The sequence below is a fragment of the Prunus mume genome, linkage group LG8, assembly GCF_029339155.1.
Source record: "Prunus mume cultivar Tortuosa linkage group LG8, ASM2933915v1, whole genome shotgun sequence".
NCBI classification, from domain to species: domain Eukaryota; kingdom Viridiplantae; phylum Streptophyta; class Magnoliopsida; order Rosales; family Rosaceae; genus Prunus; species Prunus mume.
In genome coordinates, this window is record NC_142705.1 from 958,578 (window position 1) to 979,068 (window position 20,491).

The 20,491-nt window shown below is 40.7% G+C and overlaps 2 pseudogenes; both read right to left on the reverse strand.

Annotated features, from left to right (window-relative positions):
- Window positions 1-20,491, reverse strand: part of LOC148914467 (uncharacterized) — a 72,461-nt pseudogene that overhangs the window by 29,810 nt on the left and 22,160 nt on the right.
- Window positions 339-2,251, reverse strand: LOC148914468 (uncharacterized; annotated as a pseudogene).

Genomic DNA, 20,491 nt, shown 5'->3' on the forward strand with positions numbered 1-20,491 from the left:
ATTAAAGAACAATTCACAAACTTACTCAAAGAACATTCCCTTTAGCCTTAGCTAGAGTTCTAGGGGTGCCCTTGCCAAATAAGTTGATGGGTGATTTATAGTAGTCAATGAGGTGAGTGTTAATACATTCGTGGTGGGTGATGAAGGGTTTAACTGAGGTATTAATTGGATTAAACATGTTGATGGTGGAGAGTTAGTGGAAAAGAAATAACGGTGAGGTAAGTGGGCGTTAAATGGCTATGAATGACATGAAATCGGCTCTTAAGCTTCAACAATTTTGTCTTCTCTTCTCCCTTTTTACTTCTCTTTATAATCACAATAATCCCACAATCAATTCTTCAATAAAATCCGCCAGCAATTCTCTTCACACCTAGCTTGAACTTGGACAAATGTATGTCTTTATCTTTTGGCTTTCCAAATTCCTACAGAAGATAAATTCACCTAATAAGTTCACCAAATTAATATAAAAAATTCATAAATCCAGTTGGTGAGAATAGAATGTAACAACAAGTGAAATTATATTTATTAAGCCAAAATTGTATCATAAAGTCTCCAAAATAATATTCACCGGTAAGTTATAGTGTATCTGAGAACACAACATCTTCATTGTAATTTGTTGAGTAAATAGACTTATTTTCTAAAAACACCATATTTTACCAGCAAATTTGGATGATCTCTCCAGCCCGGATTGTAGGTCTTTGAAAACGGGTCATACCTAGGTTGATTTTGGCCTTGATAACCTATGGCATTGGCACTTTCCCATCCCCCATTCTCTATTAATTGAGGACATTGATTAGTGGGGTGTCCATGCATAGAGCACACGCTACAAGTGTCTGTACTTTGTACTTTGGATCCTTCAACAACCTGCAAAATAAGAGTAGAGAGATTAGCCATTTGAGATTGAAGTTCCGAAATAGCACTTACCTCATTAACTGGACTTGGCCGTGTATGATCTCTCCCTCCAACTCCTTCGTATTGTTGTGCATTCAAAGCTCGGTTTGCTATTAAGATCTTCGCAGCAACTGGTGTTTTGTCAACCAAAGCACCTCCCGCTGAAGCATCAAGCATTTGTCTCTCCAGTGGAAGTAGTCCTTCATAGAAATATTGAATTAAAAGCTCTTCCTTCATTTGATGTTGTGGGCAAGATGCAACTAACGTCTTAAAACGCTCATAGTACCTTGGAAAGGATTCTCCCGAGCCTTATTGAATTCCACTAATTTTCTTCCTCAAAAGAATGACTCTTAAAGTTGGGAAGAATTTCTCTAAGAATGATTTCTTCATACTTTCCCAAGAAGTAACGGTTCCAGGTGCTAGTTCATAGAGCCAATCTTTAACCTTCTCCATAAGAGAGAATGGGAAGGCTTTCATCTTCAAAATATTTCCATCCACGTTAATGGGTGTCATACTTGAACATACTACTTCAAATTCCTTCAAATGCTTGTTTGGATCTTCCATGGACAACCCATGGTATTTGGGAATGTGATGTAGCAAACTCGACTTCAATTCAAACTCATCGGTCTTACCTGCAGCTGCCCTAGGGTATTGAATGCACAGAGGGACTGCAGTGTCCAATCCAGAGGCTGAAAGTTCCTTGATTGTTCGACTATCTACAGCCATATCTTGTTCCTCTTCCAAGTCCGTTTCAGCTTCATATTCAGGTTCGGAACTAGAACTAGAGGGATTGAGTTCTGGCTGCTTCCCCTTCCTTGTCAAAGTTCGTTCGAAATCGTCGTCAAAGTACAATATGTGTGCACGAACAGGGTGTGAACTTCGAGTCATAAACTAGTACCTAAAACAAAGAAAACAAAACAAAACAAAATCAGAAACACAAGAAAAACGAAAACAAACGGAAGATTAGCAATTTTTCTAATCCCCGGCAACGGCGCCAAAATTTGGCGTGGGAAATAACTAACGCACAAATTAAACCCTATAAATCATGCAATCGTAGTACGAGTAAGTAGGGATCGTTCTATTTCGGGGATTAGAAGGGATGCTAATCAACACAAATTAAACTTATTAAACTGGAAACTAAGTTAAGGGAACAATGATTGTGGGGAATTCTGACGTTTTAGACTAAAGTAAGATTGACAGCAGCAAACAACTAAGTTGTGAATGAAATATGGATTAAGGGATAGCTAGAGGATTCTTCTCCACACATGGAACATATGCACACAAATCGATCTCCAGTTACTCTTTCTATAAAGTATGAATGACAAAGCCCCAAAATAGTTGTGAATGCACTAATTAACTCTCAGATTTTCCTAAGTTCATTGAATTGGACTCAGTGATGCAATCAAATTATCCTTATCAAGTTCCCTATATGAACAACATGATAGAGATACATATCAAAGATCATTAAGTTCTATGAAAATCATAAGCCTTGACAAGGCATTTGTAACTATGAAAAGCATGATACTCCTGCCAGGAATTTACTTAACGCAATCATGACTAGTGACTTTTACTACTTGTGAATATATGTTCATAACGATGATGTGAAATTCCCTTATATTCTAGCATCAAATCCCTGCATGCAAACTAAGTATGCATCATTAATAAACATACAAGAATAAGTTCTCAATAAAACAGAAAAGTAAATCACATGCATACTTTATGAAACCATAACTGGAAGTAATCAATTCATATAAAACATATGTCTATGGCTTCGAATTCACCTCTAACTAAGAAGAAATTCAGTCACACATGTTCATAATAATTGAAAAGCAATCTAGAATAAACATTTGAACTAATCAAGGGAAGAACTTTGAAAATCCCAATGGATGCAGCAGGTTCCGGCTCCAAGTTCTTCTTCCCTCTTTCTCCTTGCTACGGCACAAAAAAACTCCCTTCTCCTGCGACAACCCCTCCTTTATATATGTGGTAGATCTAGGGTAAAAGGACCCAGCAGAAACCCACAAAATTAGGGTTTTGTTTGACAGATTTCTTTTGGAACAAGGATAGGGCCCAGACGCCACCTTTTTAGGAAAGAGGTACGGCCCAATGCTTTCTTCTAGAACCATGTTTTTAGGTTTCCTAATATGAAAATAACCCACCCTCCCCTTTCCTACTGGAATTTAGGTAGAATAGGATTAGGATAAGGTAAAATAAAATAAAATCAGTTAGGGTTATTTCTTCCCAGAAGCTGCTTCTTGAATTAATTTCCCCATCTTTTTAGCACATTCCTAGCCTCTTTGATCTTCAAAAACGTCCATCCATCTTGGCCCATGCATATGCTATCCATTCCAAGTCCAAAACTGCTCTAAAATGCTCCAAAATGCCCTTTCTTGCCAATCTTGCCATCTGGACCTACAATAGTACGAAAATAAGCTAAATCACTCAAATAAATGGGAATTAACAAAGTAAATGCAAAGAAATAAGATTGCAAAGTCACATAAATATGCTCCTATCATGTAACTAAGTATCCCAAGAATCGGCCGGAGGATACACCAAACGTGCATTTACTTGGGTTCAACTTCATGTGATACTCGCGAGCAAGTGAATGCCTCAGTGAGGTTTTTGGGGCCTTGACTAGCATGTCGTCCACATATACCTCCATAGTTTTTCCTATTTGCTCCTTGAAGATTTTATTCACCAGCCTTTGGTAGGTTGCTCCGGCCTTCTTTAGCCTAAAGGGCATGACCTTATAGCAGTAGGTCCCTCTCTCGATGATGAAAAAAGTTTTCGTCTTATCATCCGTGTGCATCAAGATTTGGTTATAGCTGAGTAGGCATCCATGAAGCTAAGCACTGATTGCCGTAGTGGAATCCACGAGTTGGTCGATTCTCGGCAATGGGAAGTTGTCTTTTGGGCATGCTTTGTTGAGACTGTAATCGATGCGCATCTCCACTTGCCCTTCTCTTGTTTTGCCACTAGAACAACGTTGGCAAGCCACTCTGAGTAGGAGACCTCTTCAATGAAGCCAGCAGCTAGGAGTTTGTCAATCTCGGCTGATGATAGCAACTCGCCGAGCGCGGTTGCGCTCTTCCGCCACCGCTTGCAAGCGTGGTTGACGTGGAGTCGGTGATGATGATTTTCGGTCGATGCCAGGCATGTCTGACGGCGACCATGCGAACATATCTTTGTTATTCTGGAGGAAGGTGGTAAGCTCCACCTTCTCGTCTGGGCTTAGGCGCGAGCCGATCCGCGCTTTTTTGTCTTGCTAATCAGGATCCAAGGGTATTAACTCGACGTCTTCCTCGTGTTTCCATCCTTCTTCAGAAAGACCTCGACGGATTTCTCGGCTTGGTCATGACGCTTTGATTGCTATAAGATAGCAAGATTCGGTTGTTCAACCTCCTTCAGATTTGCCTAGCTTACAGGGAGGAATTACGCTTGCTTGCTTTTCTTCAGCCCTTGAGCGGAGCATTTCCTCACGATTGCATGATCGCTGTTGATTTAACTGACACCACCCCTATGGATTGGGTACCGGATATTCTGATGTGTGACTGAGGTAATGGCGTTGATCTTACCAATCCATGGCCTGCCCAGAATGCCGTTGTAGGGTGAGACCTTATCAATGACCATGAATGTTTGCAAGTAGACTACAGGTGGGGAGTAGACGTCGAGGTCTATCGTGCCCACGGTAACTGTTGTTGCACCATTAAAGCCGGCCACGATCCGGCTGATTTGTTGATTTTTGCCTCCAAGCCCATCTATCGCATGACACCACCGCAGGATATTGGCTACGCCGCCTCGCCTCGCATGGATTCGAGATTTGAATGTCGGCGACAAGGGCATCATTATGTGGCATGTCGAGGCCGATCGATCTTTCTTTCGAAGCCGATTACGTGATCGCCTTCCGGTGGAAGGTCACGAGACTTGGAAGATCATAGTGGCCGCTTGATCTTCCTCATCTTTTCCTTGCCGGTCACCCGACTTGGCGCCGCCAGGATTGTGTTCATCCTTATGACCTTCTCGTGTGGTTCCTTGGCGTGTCTCGATCTTCAATTCTGGATGGCTCGCGGCGATGAACTCCGCAGCTGACCTTCTCTCACGAAGTTCTTCAAGGTGTGCTTTGCCGGCGTAGTTGTTGGTAGTGTGCCCGTATCCCATGGAAGGCACCGTATTTGCTAGTATCCTCTTGTCTGGATCTCCTTTCACTTGGGCTAAGATTTGATGTATGGGGATGGTGAACTTGGTGTAGTTTTCTCCTACCGTAGCGTCTCCTTGTGGGTGTGACTCGCGCTTGTCCTTACTCTTGTTGCTAAATTCATCGCTTTGGCCCGCCTGCCTAGTCGACCGTCTTCCCGCTTGTAGACTTCTTTGTGGCGATTCGATCACATCCCGAGCGTAGTGTTCCGCGGTCGCAGAGACCTCCGCCAAAGTCGATGGGAGTGATAGTCACCGCAGTACAAGTCGTGTTTACCGAAGACCTTTCTTGAAGGCGATGACGAATCCGGCCGTTACATCCTACAATGTTGGCATTTTCTCGCTTTGAATCTCTTGATGTAATCTCAAGGGATTCGCTTGACTTCTTTTGCGCAGTTGTGTGGTTAGGTTCTTCTTGATCGCCTAAGAGGTGTACTTTGGTGAAGACGTAAGCCAACCCATGAAGTCGCCGATCAATCGGATGATAGGTGTGGAACCAATCTTGGCTGCCTCGCAAGGTCATTACGAATACCTTGCACATCAGCTGCCGGCCTTGTGGAGGATCATGACACTTTTGAAGTGTTTTAGATGGCTCGGATCGGAATCCCTTTGAAGTGGGTAAACGAAGGCGCTGAGAACCGCTCAGGAGCAACCCGCTCAATTTCGCCGTGAAAGGTGTGGAGTTTGCCCGGTCGATCTCCTCACGTAGTACATCTTGAAATTCCCGCCGCTCTTCAAGTCTCAAGTCACCATTCACAAGTTTCTACGCCCTCCACACATTGCTGGTCGGTCTCGCTGGCGACGCCGATTGACCTCCTTGTGGGTCTCGCGAGGGTCGACCTTTCGCTCATACGCTTAGGCCGTGTGTTGGTAGATCGCGCTATGAAAGATTCTCCGTAGCTTGTCGACGAGAACCGCCTCTTCGAGAGTGAGCAGCGGAGCGCCTTTCCTCGTGGTCCTCATTGTGAGGATTATCCGCTGACCACCCTGGGGACCTAGCCTCTCGTGAATGTTCCTCGCGAGTGGACACCGAGCCGCGTCTTTCTTCACGATCCTCATTGCGATGGTTGTCCTGGCTGACGCCCTTTGGGGCCTAGCCTTTGAAGTACATTTCTTTGCGAGCCCAAGCGGGCGTGGATGTCAAGTCGTGGGCCTAGCACCTCTCGCATGTTGTTCCTCAAACTCAATCTGCTCTGAGTGGGGCTCGCAGATGCTTGTGACATGTTGGCAGGCCGATCAAGTCGTTGTCCTTCGCCTTGTCGCCCACCCTCGCTCCACTTGCCGGGTACCGCTGAGCTGCCACCAAGGTGTTCGCCCATCCTTCTTCGCCGCCTGTCCAAGGCCAAGGTTTTGAGCCAAGCTGATTTGGTGGAGGAGTTGCCTCATCAGATCGCTTTGGTCGTCCATTCTCGGAGCTAGCTGGTCAACTCTCGACTAATGTCCGCTTGACTTCGTGGATCGGGAGGAGAGAAGTGTGTGGAGCCCAATTGCACACAGGCTAGGGTTTCATTGGAGGTGTGCGTGGGAGCGTGTGTCGAGCGTGGAGGCAATGGAGGGAACGCTTGAAGTTGCTCCAAGACCGAGCCTAGGTCGGTGGTGGTAACAAGCCCACCTTTATGGGATGTTCCTCCATGTTCGGTGGCGATGGCCGGTGCGGTGGTGAGAGGTGGTGGTGCCACCATGTCGATTGGATCGTGGGCGAAGTGGCTTTGGGCCGTCGCGGATTTAGCCATCGCGGCGGTTTTGCCTCTCGTCTTCATGCTTCCAACAATGATTGTTTGGAAGGTTTCGGTGGATTGGAAAATAGGAGGAACGGATTCCTTGAGCACGCGTTGAGTATAACTCGTGCTCTCAATGAAAGCACCAATTTGAGTGTACAAATTTCCTCACGAGAATATTCGATTAGAAAGATTCCCCTTTCTTCTTCGCCACCTCATTCTCCCTGCAAAATAGAACCAATAAGAGGACCACACCCGGGGGGTGTTGGCCAAAAGCCCTACGATGCCTAAATTAGTTCAATTGAATCGTATAGAAAACAATAGCTAATAGGGTACAGAGATGTGTTTATGGTGTAAACCGGACGGCCGAAGCCTTATGTAAAAAAGAGAGAGAAAGGAGGTGGCTAGGGTTTGAGAGGAATTTTCTGTAGAGTTTCAGTAGGGATTTCAGACGTACCTTAACCCTTGTGTATGGCTATGCTTTTATAGTGGTCTCAGAGGCTAGGGTTTCAGAGTAATAATTCCGTAGATGGAAGGGAATTATTCCTCCCCTTTTTGGAATTGATTTGATTAATTAGGGATTTGATTTATTAGGGTAAATCAAATCCCTAATTGTGGTAGTTATCAAATCAAATCATAATTCCATTAGGTAACTCCTCATTTAATTGGGATTCGTGGCAGGAGTATGTTCAGAAGTCTTCATCCAGTAGTGACCCAAAAAATTGTAACTTAGAAACACCAAATCAGTAGTGACCCAAATCATAATTCTGTTGGTGTTTCTATGGTAACTTAGAAACACCAAAAAATTGTTCATCAGGAAATGAATATTTTATAGGCAAATATTCAGAAGTCTCCTCAAAAGATATCCTAGAAAAATTATCTGCAACAACATTCTCCACTCATTTCTTGTCCTTGATTGTAAGATCAAATTCTTGGAGAAGCAAAATCCATCTAATCAATCGTGATTTGGCAGATTAAATGAGGAGTTACCTAATCAAATCATAATCGTCAATAAATACTTCAAGGCCGAATGATGTGTAAAAACAACAATTTGTGAGCCCAAAATGTATGACCTAAACTTTTCCAGTGCAAAAACTGCAGCAAGCCATTCTTTTTCAGTTGTAGTGTAATTTTTCTATGCACTATTCAAAGTTCTGCTTGTGCAGCAAATAACAACAGGCTTCTTGTCTTTTCTTTGGCCTAGCACTACCCCAATAGCACCATCACTAGCATCACACATTATGTCAAATGGCATAGACCAATCTGGGGGCTGCATTACGGGAGTTGATGTTAGCATTTCAATCAATTTCTCAAATCCTTCTTGACATGCATAATTCCAATCAAATTTAGCATCTTTTTCCGAGAGATTATTCAATGGCCTTGAAATTGCACTAAAAATTTGTATGAATCTCTGGTAGAAACCTGCATGTCCTCAAAAAGATCTAATTTCTTTAATAGTTTTAGGAATAGGCAAATTAGAAATTAAATCAATTTTTGACTTATCCACTTCAATTTCTTTGTGAGAAACAATGTGTCCAAGTACGATGCTAGATGTAACTATGAATTGGCATTTCACCCAGTTAAGCACCAAAATTTTCACTTTACATTTGATAAGAACATTCTCTAACTTAGATAAACAATTAGAAAATGAATCACCAGACCCAATAATATCATCCATGAAAACTTCTAAATATTTTTCTACCATGTCACTAAATATGCTTATCATGCAACGTTGGAATGTGGCTGGTGCATTGCAAAGACCAAAAGGCATTTTTCTAAAAGCGAAAGTTCCAAATGGGCAAGTAAAAGTTGTTTTTTCTTGATCTTCTAATGAAATCTCAATTTGATAATATCTTGAATAACCTCCTAAAAAACAATAATACATATGCCCTGCAACTCTTTCCAAAATTTGGTCAAGAAATGGTAAAAGAAAATGATCCTTTCTTGTGACTGAATTCAATTTACGATAATCAATACACATTCTCCATCCAGTAGTGACCCTAGTTGGTAACATCTCTCCATTATCATTTTCAACTACTGTGACTCCTGATTGTTTTGGAACAACCTGTGTAAGACTCACCCATTTGCTAGCAGAAATCGGATATATGATACCTGCATCCCAAAGTTTAAGTACTTCTTTTTGCACAACTTCTTTCATTGTTGGGTTAAGTCTATGTTGAGCCTGCCTAATTGGTTTAGTATCTTCTTCAAGAAAAATTTGGTTTTTTCAAACCAAAGGACTAATACTTTTAATATAAGATATAAAGTCCATCCAATAGCAGTCCTATGATCTTTTGAAACTTTAAGTAACATACCTTCATGCAAAAGCTCTAGTTTAGAAGATATTACCATAGGATAGGTCTCATCTTCTCCCAGAAAAGCATATTTAAGTCCAGCAGGAAAAGGCTTCAATTCACACTTTAGGGCTTTTTCTCTTGATGATTTTGTCTCATCCCTCAAAATTGGAAGCTCCTCATATTTTGGTATCCAACCATTATGTTCTTGTACCTGCGCAGAATCCAACAAAGAAAAAAGATATTGTATTTCAAAATCTTGTGCAAAATTACAATCCCTATTTACTAAAAAAAATTGCAATGGATCAGAAGAAAAAGAAGAATTAAAGCAATTTTGAACAATTGTCTTGATCATGTAAACTTCTTTGTCGACATCTTCATTGTTTGCGGGTTGCTTGCATATGTTGAATATGTTGAGCTCCAATGTCATGTTCCCAAATGATAGTTGCATAAGTCCATTCCTGCAATTTATATGAGCATTAGATGTAGCAAGAAATGGTCTTCCAAGAATAACATAAATTTGAGAATTAGAATGTACAACTAGTTCAGTATCCAAAACTATAAAATCAACTAGAAAATAAAATTTGTCTACCTAAACCAACACATCTTCCACCATACCTCTTGGGATTTTGACTAAACGGTCAGCCAATTGCAATGTTATTGAGGTGGGTTTTAATTCACCAAGACCCAAGTGCTTATCAACCAAGCAAGGCAACAAATTAACACTAGCACCCAAATCCAATAAAGCTTGTTCAATGCTAAAATTCCCAAAAATAAAAACAGAAATGAAAAATTGAGTTTGATATGCCTTACCGAATTAGCTTTGGAAACTAAAACCGCAAACCTTAACAATATATTTTCTTGTGCTACTTTTTGCTTCACTGCTCCCCGGCAACGGTGCCAAAAACCTGTTGCATCTACCTGTAACACCCCGACTCTATTTAATTTCCAATGCAAATGGTAAAACTAAATTAAATGTGAAATTACGAAACTACCCTCGGGGTAGGGTATTTCGGTCATTTTCTTGTCCGGAAGGATTTTGGGACCACAAGTGGTTTGGTTGCGTAGGTGGTTCGAGATGAATTCGTAGACAAAGTGTAGGCTTGAATCGGAGTTATAACGAATTGTTAGCGATGAAATTTCTTTCGGTGGCAAAATCGTCAATAATTCAAAAAGGGTATTTGTAAAAAATCAGATTTTCAATTTCATTTCACTCTTTTCTCTCTCTCCTGTGTGTTCTCTCCTCTCTCCCCACGCAGCCTCTCTCCTCCTCGCAAAACAGCAGCAGCGGTTTTTCCGCCGCCACCGCTACCTCCGGCCACCATTCGAGGTGGTGTTGGTCCCAAAATGACCGGCTGGTCTTCCGCCTCCAACCCCAGCCAAGTCTCCGCCAAAGAGCTACGAAGTTTCGCTGAAACTACAGAAAATCCTGCGGTTTTTCCCGAATTTTCAAATCTCTCGTTCTCTCTCATTTCTCCACCAAATTGGACGTATAAGGTATGGATTTCTACCTATTTTTCATGATCTAGCTGATGGTTGGGTAGGATTGCATCGATTTTGAGCGTAGGATGTCTGATCTTCGAATTAGGTTTCGGCCAGATTTCGGGATGAGATTCCGGCCACTTCCGGTCAATTTTTGTGGTATGCCCAAGAACAAAAGTGGCTCCAAATAGGGTGTTACACCAAGGATAGGAGTCTTGAGCCGAGATTTTGAGATTTTCCGGCCAAGCTTAATCGCTTTGGACACCCACACGCTGCCAGCGCTGTGTGGCGCACGTGGGAAAGTGTGGTGGAGCTGTAAATCATTTCAGTGTGATCCTTAGGTTCTCACGAGTGCGTAGGATTTCGCGGATCTCGATTCCGAGGGTTTGACAATCGAACGACTATCGCATATTGTGCGTTATTCGGGTTCGATATGTTCCAACCGTTGGATCGTTTTCAAAATGAAGTATGTCCCTCTAGATACCCTTAGGATCGTGTAGGATTCGACGGATCGTAAACGGAGTCCCGGATACTCCGAAAATGCTAACCCTAGGGTGAGGGTTTCAGAATCGCCCAATTGTTAACTTTTTCAAGTCAGAACTTTCTTGCTAATGACCTACTTTTATTAAATTCCCAATCACTTCCTCTATGATAATTGAATTTGTTGACTTTTTCAAGTCAGGAGATCACGGGTTTGTCTCCAACTTTTGGGCATTCCTTTTCTTTAATCATGCCAGTCGAGGTGTGGGTTTTGGAGTCATGGGCTGATTTTCCCTTTTTTGAAGCCCGATGTCATTTGTCATGTTTTGACAGATTCTGGGCTGGGACTTCTTGGGCTTTTATTTCTATTTGCAAAGTCTTGATTTGGGCCCTCAATTATAATTTGAGTCCATATCGCCTGGGTCTGATTTTTTGCTCGCCCTTTGGGCTCGTGTCTTGGCCCTAATTTTCAAAGGAACACTGTGGTTGCCAAAAATCGACATGGGTTTTTTATTTCCATATACTGGGTGTACCAAATTAGGCCCAAACAATGCCCCTAAGTCCAATCATTTTTGATAGTTCAGCATTTAAATGACTTAGCCATTAATTTGCCCAGCTTTTTGTTAGCCCACGTACGCCACATCTACCTCGAGTTAGAGTTGGGAAATTGTTCAAGCCATTAGCTCATTACTAGCTAGTCATCATGGGCCTCGTGAATACTGTGAACCCTTCATACCATAACCCGCTCAACAAGCCCTGCATTATGGCTTGGGCCCACTTTAAGCGTGTTGTGTTGCTTATTTGCTTGGCATGATATGTGTGCAAGTCCATATGACGAACTCTTATGCATCTAAGTTGGGTTTCTTCCAAGTTAGGTGTCGACTGGGCTAGAAATATATTTGGGCCCTGCCTTGATTTTTTGGGCCTCAACAATGGTCATGATGAGCCCTAATATGGTTGTGGTTGGCCTCAGTACAGTTTTGATAAGCCTTTGTTCGATTCTACTAAACCTTGGTATGGTTCTTGTAAGCCTTAATATGGTTCTAGTTAGTCATAATATGATTCTAGTAAGCCATAATATGGTTCTGTGCGTAATATGTTTTTGGTTAGCTTTTATACGATTCTAGTAAGCCTTAGTATGGTTCTAGTACACCTCATATGGTTTAGATAATTCATAATATAAATTTGATAAGCCATGTTATTGTTCTGGTAAGCCATAATATGGTTTAGGAAGTCACAAAATGGTTCCAGTGAGCTTTAATATCGTTTTTGTGAGCCTTAATATGGTTCTAATGAAGCCATAAAATGATTCTAGTGAGTTTCAATATCGTTTTTGACAGAATCCGACCCAAATTCCACTTTGAAATCCTTGTCGAACCCCGTACATGTCCAACACCTGATAGGTGTCGGGCACAAATAACCAAAATACCATTCTTACCATAATCCAAAAACTACTTTAGGGTATGGCTTCTACTGGAAAACAAACAGAGTCTCCCCTGAAAAAGACCAAAAACCCAAAATTTTACCAGCATAGCAAACTCAAATAATTTCCCAACCGTTCAACAAAACTTGCGGCTCCACCTAGGTTAGCCTAGGTTGCCTACGTACTCTTACTGAGGGATCAAGCCACACGTAGTTCTTTATACAAGAAACAAAGTTGAACCCATATGTAAGCACATGAACCAAATATTCCTTCACACTTTCCTTAAACCAAAAGCTTCAAACTCTAATCAATTGGCTGAAACAAACTCATCTCTTAAGAAAGTAGTTGTGAATTGTATAAAATCCTTAAAACTTATAAAACTCCCGATCATTGTCCTATAAATCTGAAAACACGTATTAAAACCTTCACCAGTAAGTACCAAGATAAAATCATCAATTTTAGTTTAAAACATCTTAAAACTCAAATACTCTCCACCTAGGCGTACCCTCAATCATAATCCACAATTCCAATAATATTCTGTCAAAACAACTACCATACATTTTACATCATCGCAAAACTCGGGGGACACGTTATCAGCCCGAGAATGCATATCCATCAATTCCTTTCGCTGGACTTAGGAAGATATAATCTACTTGAAAGCAAATCCTCACAGCACACAGTTCAGGCGTCCTCGAGACTCGTGAGGTGTTGTCATAAATGACTAGACTATTCTGAAGGAAACTGGGGGGCTGCGCAGGGGGGGTACTATTATGGTGGGTTTGAAAACCATTTTCTGAAACTTGTCATAAAATTCCTCTTTTTCTACAAACCCATTTTCCAAATCCTTTCTCAACTTTCCAAAAATCAGTTCTTAAATAAATAACCAAAAATCCCTTTTTTAAAACGAGATCAACCCCAACATTCCTTAATTTGAATTTGACCATGCAAAATCTCTCAAAACTATTCTCAAACTACATTCAAATATGTACAACATACTATTGAGAAAACTAGTATTTACAATTCATCGATTTCAAGCCATTGAGAATATAATTAAATATAGACATATAATCAGGAATTTAATTAATTTCTTATTCATGCCAAAACCCAGTTATCCAAGCCATTCCCAACTCCACACAATTAAACATAATATAACATGTTTGGAAGGTAAAAGAGATTGTATAATAATTCATAAACATTCAATGAAACTCTCATAACATAATACCATTTTAAAAAAAACCTCCAATTACAATTACAACTATTAAATAGCCTCAACCGAGTCGACATAGACCACTATCTAAGTCAACTGGGCTTGTAGGGCCCACATCCTCAATTTTTTATATGATAATTCCAATTGGTCCATAACCATAAGTTGAACTCATCCAAGAAGTCTCATCACGATCCAACGATCGGTTTGGCCCCGATCATGGAATTTGACCAATTTGTCCTACAGGGCCCACAACCTCCAATTTCCGATCCAAACATTCCTATAAGTCCAACAAGGTCTAATTAACAAGTTATGAGAGCTTGGTCTCAATCGAGTGGTCGGATCACCCCAGATCGCACGATCGTACGGTGATCGATTTATTTAACCCTAGAACCGTTGATTCGGTGTATTCGGGACTCCGATTCTCGATCAACCAATTCCTACACAATCCTAGAGGTACAAGGAACAAAATATTTGAAATTGGGACTGATGGAATGATCCAAACCTATCGAAACCGGGTATCGCATAATAAGTGCAATATCCTTTTGACTGTCAAATGATAACTAGCTCAATAGGTTGCCTACACAATGACCCACGGCCCGCCACCTGTCGCTGGCAGTGGTGGGTGTCTTGAGAGATTTTCCAGCAACAAAAAATATCCAAACCACCAGCCAAAACCTATTCCAATAGATTCATACTAACTAGGGGATCGACTTTTGTTCTTGGACCACGGCCAAAAACTAGACAGAGCTAGTCGAATCGAAATCGAAACCGTCGGCGAAAGTAGGTATATTGAACGATCGGTAAAACCTCAAAATCGATTCAAGGTATCAACATAGATAGCTAGAGCAAGTGGAGGGGATGAAGATGTATGCCTGGATCGAAGAAAATAGCTGCCGGAATCTCCGAAAACGGCTTGAAAAATCTGCCCAGCTTTCAAGTCAATATCGTCTGCGCTACGCTGGTTTTTGATCGGAGAAAATGAGTAGGTCAAGTAAAGGAGAGAGAGATGATTCTTTTGGAACAAGAATTGTCGAATTTAGTCGCCGAACAAAGATGAAATTGTCGTATGTAGAGAAGCTGGATGTGGTTCTAGTGATCATAAATTACGATTGTGCCATTGCACTTCTGTAGATCATAACTTCTTCGTTTTAACTTCGAATTGAACTTGCCACTTGTCTACGAACTTGTATCATCGAGCTCTACACAACGGTGACACTCAAGCTTGAACTGTGATCGTGATCTGATGCAAAAATCAACCATCGAGCTCAAGATAACATAAGAGAAAACGGCCGAGCCTACCAACTTGGCTGACCACAGATCTACGATTGGCGAATCAATGGACCACATCTAGTGCTGTTTTCGATCGGTCAGCAACGGTGGTCTAAGACCTTCAAGCCCCGATCGTGGCAGACGATCGATGGTACAAAACTCACTTGGGGACAAGGCCAACCTTTGACAAAGACTCGTTAAGTAGGATACAGAGATCTAAATCATCCCAGGGCGAAAGATCTAAACTCTGTAAGAAAGAGACGAGCTTGAGCACACAACATCTGCTCCGACTAATGGATTCACATGAAGGAAAACTTCTACTGGAAGCCCCAGAGTCGGATGATATGGGCCCAAAAAAAGGACCCCATCAGGTATGGTTATTGATCTATATGGAATGGTTCCTAAATACTAAGAGATTGTGGAGTTGGCCCTCAGGAACCCAAAGGCTGAAGAAATCCTCGTCGCTAAGAGTTCTGACCTAGCAACCAAGGCTTTTCACCAAGCCAATCACCAAGCTAGGGCTAAAGGGTTGTCGTCGTACCAGCCTAACCTGAAAAATTTGGAAGCCAAGGCTTACTTCACCAAGGACCACTTGGCATGCTTGCGACAATACTTTTTGGTGACCTTGGCTGATTTTTTGTTCTACCAAATGTTTGAGGAAAAGATTCAAATCGGCCAATTAAATGAGTACCTCTCAGTGAAGTCTCACCCATTAAGTTCTCCACGGCAAAAGAAGACTTCTTTGACGAACCAACAAAGACTCTAACGGACGTCCTCACCAACCCTTTATCCAAGGACGAGGACAAGGATGTGCTTACTAAGGATGAGTCCATGCTGGATTTGGAGGAAACTTCGGGCAGGCAAAAGGGTACATGGCCGAAGAAGGTGACACGACCGAAGAAGTAGACACTAATGGCAAAGATCCGTCAAGGCCATGCGAAATAAACATCAATATGGTCTTGGTCTTACCTTCCAAATTCTTGGCCCCACAAGGCCTGAGCGGTAATCTTGACGGTTACTTCTTAGAGGAACGGCCTGACATTCGGCCAAGATCGAAGGAGGAATTTTTGGCCATTGCTTTCAACAAAGTCATACATAGGGATGAGCCAAATAAATACCGCCCCCTTAAACCATTGTACAGTTCGGCTCACGTGGAAGGAGTGCCTATTTCCAGAATTTTGATTGAATGTGGAGCCACGGTCATGTTAGAAATATGCCTTTAAAGCCAACTTAGAGTTAAGGAAATCTTTGATAAAAGACATATTATGTTATCAATGGGCAAGAAAAGTTGTTTTATACATTAAATCATCCTATATTATCTTTCAATATGTAGAACAATCATAGTCCAAGGAATACACAAATGGATATGGCAACAATGTAATGAGATTGCATACATGGAGACTTCTCATCATCCCTAAATCCTGAATATGTTCTTGATCATAGGAATATTGATTGGGCGTCAATATTCCGCAAAGACCAGTACACACAGTATCGTCTCTATATGTAGGGAATGGCAAGGTCTCAAGATACTTGATTTAAAATGAAAAAGGTTTAGCTCAACATGTATAAACAAAATGAATCCATCATTTAGAATGTTTTTGTTGTATAGGTTGTGGCTAAAGTTCATTTCCTCAACATTAGATGCATGTTTCCTTCAAGTCAATGTTCTTCCCTATTCCCTGATGAAGAAGATGAACAAGTCCAAGGAAGATCTTATCCTGTGTGGCGTGGCCATGAGCGGCTTTGTCGGTGACAAGTCCAAACCCATTGGAGTATTGCCATTGAAAATAACTATGGACGATAAGACAAGAGTTAAGGCCTTTTATGTTGTGGAGTCGAATGTGGACTACAACATATTGCTTGGCCGAGATGGGCAAAAGTGTCAATACACCCAGCTGATGGAAAGCCCTTTGAAATCTACGTTGTGCAAGCATGGATTTTTTGAACCTGAAGCTGAGTGTTGAAATTATCGGCCTCCTCTGCGAATGTAAAGATTGTTTTTCTTGGGACTATCATGACATGCTTGGATTATCCAGAGGTTTAGTAGAACACAAATTGAAAATCAAAGATAGGTTCAAACCTTTCCAACAACCACCACCTGCGATTTTCTGCCGAGGTACAACTAAATCTTGCAACCCCTAAGGACGAGTACCCTATACCCATGGCCGACCTGTTAATGTAGTATCTATTGTCCCTTTTTGATATTTTACTTTTCCAACGTTGTTACCCGTATAAAGATTTTAGCACTTTCATGTTAATGTATTATACATGTACGCATGTATTTCTCATGTTTAATACACGTATTTTTTACCAAAAAATTCAACAAGACACACAAAATTCACGTATTATACACATAATTCTCGCATATTACTGAATAAAAATAATATATGTTTATTATGTAAAAGAAAAGAAAAAAGGTATAGTCTGTATGGTATACCCATTTTTGCATAAAAAATAGTATACCCGACCGGCTTTACCTCTTTGAAACATGGCGCTCAGGTGCTGGTTAGGTCTTTATACAAACACACACACACACACACATATATATATATATATAGTCTCGCCGCCCGACTATACTATTTTTTTGAATTCTTTAAAAAAATAGTATAGCCGTGTGTCTATACTCATTTTGCCTAATTTTGTTTTTAAAAAAATAGGCTTTACACTTTTGACATGTGGCACCTAGGGGCTAGGAGTGTCCTTTTTTTTAATAGATACGTAGTATAGCTGTTTAGGCCTAATTTGACACACCCAGTCCAAGAGATCAAAAGCCCATGTCAATTTTGGGCAGTCACCAACAATACACACTCGGCCTAAGACCGGAGGCCCAAAGGACGAGGCAAAATCAGACTCAGGCAGTATGGACTCAAATTATAATTGAGGGCCCAAATCGAGACATTGAAAATAGGAATCAAAAAGCCCAAGAAGGCCCAGCCCAGAATCTGCCAAAACATGACAATGACATTGGGCTTTGAAAAAAGGGAAATCAGCCCTTGACTCCGAAAACCCACACCTGGACCTAGCATGATTAAAGAAAAGGAAGGCCCAAAGTTGGAGATAAACTCACGTGATCTCCTGACTTGGAAAAGTCAACAAATTCAATTATAATAGAGGAAGTGATTGGGAATTTAATAAAAGCAGGTCATTAGCAAGAAAGTTTCTCTGGAAACTCTGGGGCTAAAAGATTAGAATCCTTTATGCGTCTTCCAAGAGATAAGCAAGCTACAATCTCAAAAGAGATAAGTAGGAAGCAGGGAGTTGTTCAAATTAGAAAATCAAACTAACCATCACAGTTTGAGCTCTTAACAAGAGGGCAGTTAAATTGGAAAGAGGGTTGGATTTTCTTTCAAGAAATACAGGGAAGTGATGGTTTCAGGAACTGACTATTGAAAGCTTATCTGCTAGAATTGATAAGAATCCCCTTTCCATTGCATTTTAAAATGAAAGATCTTTTTCTTGCCGCCCATTATTAAAAGAATTAGAAACCCTACTCCAACATTTCCTATAAATATAAGAGAGGGTGAACAGAGCAAAACACACTCAACTCAACAATCAATCAAACAACCAAAAATCAACCAAAGGCAAAAAAAAACTCAAAATGATCACTTGATCACTGAGAACCTTCAAACAAGCCGGAGCAATCAAAAGCTCTCTCTTGAACCACAAAAGAAGCCAGCTATAGATTAGAACTTCCAAACTCGGACTTAGGGAAATAAGTCATTCAAAACGAGGCTTCTCCCGTTACAAATTTGGTTCAGCAAAAGCCAAAACAAGCAGAGTTTGAGTTTTCACAAATATGAAAACCTCAACAAATTTGTGAAGAGGCTGCAATTCTGCATTCAAAAAGCCTTCCTGTAGGGCTTGAAATAGATTAAAGCTCGCCAAACTCAAACTTTGGTATCAATTTGCATGAAGCTTAGCAATTAAAGTTGGTGATACCAATTCCAACACAGATACCCAAATTCGGCCGGATCGAGACTTCTATCCAGCAGAAATGGAATTCCAGCTTTCTTTTTGTCTTTCTAGAGTTGATTTTTTTCCTTTATAATTTTGTAAAAGGCAGTTCTGCCTAAAACAAGTCCACTTTATTATCAATTATTCTGGGTAGAACCACCATTTTTGTACTGAGATAAATTGTGAAAGTCCCTGCCAGTCTGAGGCAAGAAAAGAACTTACTTGGGAGATATTCCTCACCCAAAGTCTCAATCGCTTGTTTAGAAATCAGTAACTTGGGGCGCAAGTTATCTATTTTAAGAAGTCTGCAAGAATTGTTATTGCTAGCAGTGGCATGCTCACACACCAAAGAAAGTTGGCTTGTTGACCACTCAATGGTTTTCTAGGCAATGGGGAACTTTGCCATTTCTTCACAGGAGTAAAAACCAAACGACTGAACAATGGCCACGCGGCTATACTCTTTTAAACTTTTAATATTTTCAAAATATAAAATTTGTTTTTTGGCCTACTACTTTAATTTACTATATGTAATCAAGTAATATCTTAGCCTTTTTTAATCACTTTGCTTAGTAATCAAATTTTAATTATTATTTAATATAAAAAAATTGAAGAAAAACTCCACAAAGTAATTAATTTCTATTTGTTTTGTCTTTTGTGAAATTGTTTGGGTGTCTTAATTAAGTTTCTCCATAACCCAAGAGCCCTATCCATTACTACTATGCCATTACTCGAGAATCTATGGTCAATTTTTGATTTTTTATTTTTCCAAAGTTATTACCCGTATAAAGATTTTAGAACTTTTACGTTTAATATAGTATTATACATGTACACACGTATTTCTCATGTTTAATACACGTATTTTTTACAAAAATTTCAGTAAGACAATCAAAATTCACGTATTATTGAATAAAAATAATATATATTTTAAAAAAAGGTATAGTCGAATGGCTGTACTCAGTTTTTCCTAATTGTTTTTCAAAAAAATAGTATAGCCGTGCGGCTATACGCTGCCGATAAAAAAATATTACACCGCCCGGCTTTACCTCTTTGACCAATGGCGCTTAGGCGCTGGGAATGGGCTTGAGTTTTGGTGCTCCCAAGTAGCCCAAAACTTCCATTCCTTGGACCATTAATGGGCCCCATGAATACTCGTAACCATCCATACCACAACCCGCTCAACAACCCTAGGCATTCACTTGGCTTGGGCCCACTTAAGCTTGTAGCGTGTTGGGTTGCTTATTTGCTTGGCGTGGCACATGTGTAAGCGCATATGACGAACTCTTGCGTACCCAAGTTGGGTATCTTCTCAAGTTAGGTGTCGTATTGGGCTAGAAATATATTTGGACCCAGCCTTGGATTTTTTGGGTCTCAACAATGGTCATGATAAGCCCTAATACGGTTGTGGTGAGCCTTAGTACAGTTCTGATAAGCCTTAGTCTGATTCTACTAGACCTCAATATGGTTCTTGTAAGCCTTAATATGGTTCTAGTTAGTCGTAATATGATTCTAGTAAGCCATAATATGGTTCTAGTGTGCGTTAATATGTTTTTGGTTAGCTTTTATACGATTCTAGTAAGCC